Source organism: Triticum urartu, chromosome 3A (assembly GCF_056163025.1).
Source record: "Triticum urartu cultivar PI428250 chromosome 3A, HENAU_Tu73, whole genome shotgun sequence".
Lineage (NCBI taxonomy): Eukaryota > Viridiplantae > Streptophyta > Magnoliopsida > Poales > Poaceae > Triticum > Triticum urartu.
The window spans coordinates 508,792,316-508,798,315 of NC_141875.1; positions in this window are offsets into that span (position 1 = coordinate 508,792,316).

The following is a 6,000-nucleotide window of genomic DNA, read 5'->3' on the forward strand; positions in this document are numbered from 1 at the left end:
GAAGTGAGTGGGAGGAAAGTAGAACTTGATGAGGTAACTGTACCTGCTCCCTTATTGGAAAGTAGTTCATCACAGAAATCTGTTCCTATGACTACTACACCAATTAGTGAGGAAGTTAATGATGATGATCATGTAAACTTCAGATCAAGTTACTACCGAACCTTGTAGGTAAACAAGAGTGAGATCCACACCAGAGTGGTACGGTAATCCTGTTCTGGAGGTCATGTTACTTAACCATGATGAGCCTATGAACTATGAGGAAGCGATGATGAGCCCAGATTCCGCGAAATGGCTTGAGGCCATAAAATCTGAGATGGGATCCATGTATGAGAACAAAGTGTGGACTTTGGTTGACTTGCCCGATGATCAGTGTCGGTGTCAAAACCGGCGGATCTCGGGTAGGGGGTCCCGAACTGTGCGTCTAGGCCGGATGGTAACAGGAGACAAGGGACACAATGTTTACCCAGGTTCGGGCCCTCTTGAAGGAGGTAAAACCCTACGTCCTGCTTGATTAATATTGATGATATGGGTAGTACAAGAGTAGATCTACCACGAGATCAAGGAGGCTAAACCCTAGAAGCTAGCCTATGGTATGATTGTTGTATGATGAAGTTGTCCTACGGACTAAAACCCTCCGGTTTATATAGACACCGGAGAGGGTTAGGGTTACACAAAGTCGGTTACAATGGTAGGAGATCTTGAATATCCGCATCGCCAAGCTTGCCTTCCACGCCAAGGAAAGTCCCATCCGGACACGGGACGAAGTCTTCAATCTTGTATCTTCATAGTCTTGGAGTTCGGCTGAAGGTATAGTCCGGCTACCCGAACACCCCCTAATCCAGGACTCCCTCAGTAGCCCCTGAACCAGGCTTCAATGACGACGAGTCCGGCACGCAGATTGTCTTCGGCATTGCAAGGCGGGTTCCTCCTCCAAATTCTTCATAAAAGTTTGTAAACACCAAGAGTAGTGTCCGGCTCTGCAAAATAAGCTTCCACGTATTGCCATAGAGAGAATAATATTAACACAAATCTAATCTGCTGACGTATTCCGCAGCGTGACATCACACTACGGCCAAGCCTTTATTCAAATCGTTTTCACTTCTCCACCTCAGCGTGTTTTGCGAGGCGGTTTCCTTGGCATGTCTTGTCAAAGCAGAGATCGTGTCCCCTTTGTTTACGGGATTCTCGTTAATACGGACGTGGGTAACCCAACCGCGCCACTTATCACGGCGCTTGGGAGGCAAGCAAGTTTTACTAGGCTGGTGGGGACACATAGTCGCATCCGCCCATATAAGGGGATAAGTGTCAGGACCCCGATTCCAAGTCACATCGATCTAGCCGGTAACACCTCATATCACTTTGCGGCCTCACGCACGGTATCCCACGGGTGTCGCCTTACCATGGCCCGGGACCGTTTGCGCCTTTTGGCTCACGTATATGATAGTGTCGCTAGCATCCATATGACAGAGAACCCGGGCCGACATGGCTAGTCGTGAATCCAAAGCGGCACAGACCTATGGAGACAGGCATACATGAATCACATCGAACATGTCGGTCATCAGCGAGTGATTCCGGGCTGTAGCACTGGGCTAACAGGACTCCGGTGAACCGGGTTGTAGCAGGCTAGGCAGGACTCCGGATATCACCGCGTGACATTTCCCCGAAGGGACAGACATAGGAACGAAGTGAAACACATGCCGGCCAGTCAAGTGTCCTGAACAGTAGTGCTGGGCTAGCAGGACTCCGGTGAACCGGGCTGTAGCGGACTACTATGGCTCGAGGAACACTAGACTACATTGCCCCATAAGAAAGGCTGCCAAGGATAAACAACTAGATTGTCGGATCCCACTCATACCAAGCATTTCAATCATACACACAATATGCCCGATATGAGCACATACAACATGGCAACACAACAAAACTCCATGTTCATACAGATAGGGGTCACATGACCCGACACTCAAGTCATACAAACATACAAGCACATGCGGAAGCAACTAGTCTGAGTACAGACTCTAGAAAGAAAGAAGGCTTCTCGAAGCCTGTCTATCTACATAGGGCCCTCCATGGCCAGGATCACCACCTGGGTGGCTAGTCACTCGTCGACGTCAAGGTCTAGTAGAACCCATCGGAGGGGGCGGTGTTGTCATCTGAAAACAGTAATTAAGCAAACATGATTACAAAGGTACTCAGCAAGTCTTACATCAGAACCTACTAAACATGCTTATTCTCAAGAAGGTGGTGGGGTTAATGCAGCAAGCCAGCTTTGACTCTTGGCTAAGCTATCCTACGGAACTCCACCAGTAAAATAGTTTTCGCACACGAGTCCACTACTCACCAACACAATACTCCACCAGGGATCCTCCCTCGTCATCCTACGAAAGGGCCATCCTCGGTACTCACACTTATCCTGAGTCTTTTAGTAGTATCCATTAACTTGACTATGAACTGTATAGGCAACCAAGTAGTCCTTTACCGCGGACGCGGCTATTCGAACAGTTTTATACCCTGCTGGGGTGTACTTCTTCATACACGCTTTCACCACTTACCGCCGTTTACACGACATGTACTCGGCAACCTTCAACCAGAAGCCCAGCGAGGGTGTCGGCCACGGCCTACCTAACACTTAAGTCTCTAGTCTAGGTTTATCGCCTATCCAGGTTCCATCCGCAGGGAGTCCGGCCGAGGTTTCCACATACGGCCCCGAACGATGTGAACAGGGTCCCGAGACGCCAAACGGGCCCTCGACATACCCGGCCATGGTGTATCTACCGCAACATAGCCCACCCCTAGGGTCAGCGCTACGCACGGTTGCCAACACATATCCTACAAACACCAGAAACTATTTGCAACTCCTGGACAGAGTACTAGGGTGATTAAGAAGCCGAGAGGGTCCATTGGTTTCGGGCCCAATGTACGGTAGTAACTGCATCTTAAATCACACATACAGATCTCAGTTCTTAGGGACGGTCTCAATGAAACAACCCACCATGTACTCCTACATGGCCTCTCATCGATACCTTTACCAAAACATGTTCAACACATCCCTCACATTACCGACATAAGCATTTCACTCTAGCCCATCACCCAGATGAACCAGACCTGACACAACTCTAAGCATAGCAGGCATAGCAAGGTAGGAATCACATACATGGCTCAATCAACTCCTACACATGCTAGTGGGTTTCATCTAGTTATTGTGGCAATGACAGGTCATGCAGAGGATAAGGGTTCAACTACCGTAGCACACAGCAGATTGAAACGCGTTGTCTTAATGCAGTAAACAAGAGCAGAAGCGAGAACATGGGTTGTATCGGAATGATCAATGGTTGCTTGCCTGATGGAGTGGTAGTGGGATACTGCCCTTCAGTTGGATACTCGTGAATATCCTCGGAGGCAGAACCAACCACGAAGAACACATCGGAACACAATCAACACATGACGATATGCAACAATATGATGCATGCTATGATATGGCAATATGAATGTGTCTTGGCCTAATGCAAGCTATAACAGAAAGGATTGAACTTATTTGAATCAAAGATTCAATTATTAGCTTATTAAACATGGCTTTAATGGTGCATTTCCTTATTCTGCTTAAACAGAAAGGTAAACTTGTTTTGTCATGCATGAAACCATTACAGATGGATAGATTGAATTTTTCTGATCATTTTTCATATATAAATCTTTGCATTTGGAGCTATGGTTGATTTTCTATGATTTTTAGAAGTTTTGACTATTTTCTGGAATTTCCTGTATAAGAATAAATCCAGTAATTTAATTACTGCGTCAGCATTACGTCAGGGTGACGTCAGTGGTCAACGGGGATGTCCAGGTCAAACCTGACTGGTGGGTCCCGTGTGTCAGTAGTTAATTAAGCTAATTATCTTTAGTTAAAACTAATCTGATTTAGTTAACAGAGGGGGCCCACTTGTCATTGACTCAGGGGGGTCAAACTGGGGTCAAACCCCTGGTCAGCGGGGCTAATCCCGCCGGCGTTGAGTCGCCGGCGAGGCCCAAGACGGTGGCGCGGCTCGGAAAACACCCACAGGGCACAGGCGAGGCCGTTCTTGGGCTCGTTGGAGAGCTCTTGCAGTCGCGCATCTAGTGGTGGTGGAGGCCGGGCCTATGGTGGCCGGAGACAACGACGGCGAGCTCCAAGGCGGCGGCCGGAGTTCAGCCATGTGTGGGGTTTGGGCTACGGCGTGCAAACACGGAAACTGAGGCGCTAGCGAGGCACTACGCGATGCGGCAAGCATGTTGCATAGCACGGGATGACCAAATGGTCGCCGGAGCGACGCCGGCGACGAGCTCGAGCGGAGATGAGCTTCGGCCATGGTGGAACTATGGCCTAGAGGGTGCAAATGCGTGGGAAAGAAGAGGGGGAAGGCGGCGGAGCTCACAGGGAGGTCGATGAGCAGCTCAGTGGGCTCGGGGGCGACCGGAGCGAGGCGAATCGATGAACGGCGTCCGGCGGGTACCGAGGTTGAAGACGGCGCGATAGCAGCGATGCAGGGCCTCCGGCGAAGCATGGCTCGGTGGGGAGGGCGAGGGCGTCGTGGCGGAGCGATTTGGCTTGTCGGAGGGGCGAGGGGGTGGCTCTGGCGTCGTGTACGGCGAACGGCGGCGAGGAACGCGCTCGGGCATCGCGGGAGAGAGTGAGGGAGACGAGGGGAAGAGTGAGCGAGGATGAGAGGGGGACGTGGGGGTCACGTGGCATCCCTGGACGTCTCCAGGACGTCGGCAGAAGCAGGAGGTGGCCGGCGTGTGGCCGCGGGCGCCGGTCACGCGCTCCGCGTCCTTCTGGCGCGAGGAGGACGACGACTGGCAGGACCAGTCGGCTGGGCCGAGCCAGGTGGGCTGGGCCAGCACAGGTAAGGCCCAGGTAGCTTCCCTCTCTCTCTCTCTCTTTTATTTATTTCTGTTTTTCTATTTAACTGCAACTGTTGGGCTTTAATTAAAATACTAAAACGTTTCCAAAAATCCTGAAAATAATTGTGGGCTCTGTTTAGATTATTTCCAACAGCAAACATTTATTTCGAGAATTATTTGGGCATTTAAATTATTTTATAGCATTTAAATGCCCAAATTCAAATACTTATGATTTAATTCAATGACCTTCTGTTGACCTAGAAAAATGTGCACCAATTTTGCCAGAGGTTTTAACCCAAGACAAAGAGGGTGAACTTTTTAGAAGGGCATTTCAGGTTCATTGAAAATATTTTAGTAAACCCTAGTTGTTTCCAGGGGGTGTTGGGGGTTTCTGCCTTCCCCATTTCAAATTTAAGAGAAATTTAAACATGATGCACACTCTAATGCTTGAACTAGCTAGGGTGTGACAATAAGGATCCACCTTTTTACCTATGCCTTCTTCCTCCTTTGCCTATCCATCCTCTGCGCACCCGAGCTCCAGCGCCCAAGCCCGCACTTCTTACCTCAACCCTCTCCAACAATGTCCGGAACGGGAGGCAAGTGGATGGTCTCCTCTGTCATGGAGGGCCATGTCAAAAGGTTAAGGAAGGCCGGATACTTGTCCAAAGACATCGCGCACCGGCTTCCTGAGGAGGGGCAGCTTCTTCCCACCCCAAGGCCCCATGAGAGGGTAGTATTTCTTCCCCACTTCCTCCGCGGACTGGATTTTCCTCTCCACCCATTTGTCCGCGGGCTCATGTTCTACTATGGCCTAGATTTCCACGATCTGGCCCCAAACTTCATCCTTAATATCTCGGCGTTTATCGTCATGTGCGAGGCTTTCCTCTGCATTCGCCCCCATTTCGGCCTCTGGCTCAAGACCTTCAACGTCAAGCCAAAGGTGGTGCGCGGCAACCAGGCGGAGTGCAGAGGTGCCATGGCGGGCAAAATTGCCAACGTCCTATGGCTCGAGGGCTCCTTTGTGGAGACCTTGAAGGGGTGGCAGTCAGGGTGGTTTTACATCACCGAGCCACGCGATCCGAAGTGGATCGCAACCCCTGAATTCCGATCCGGACCCCCTACGCGGCT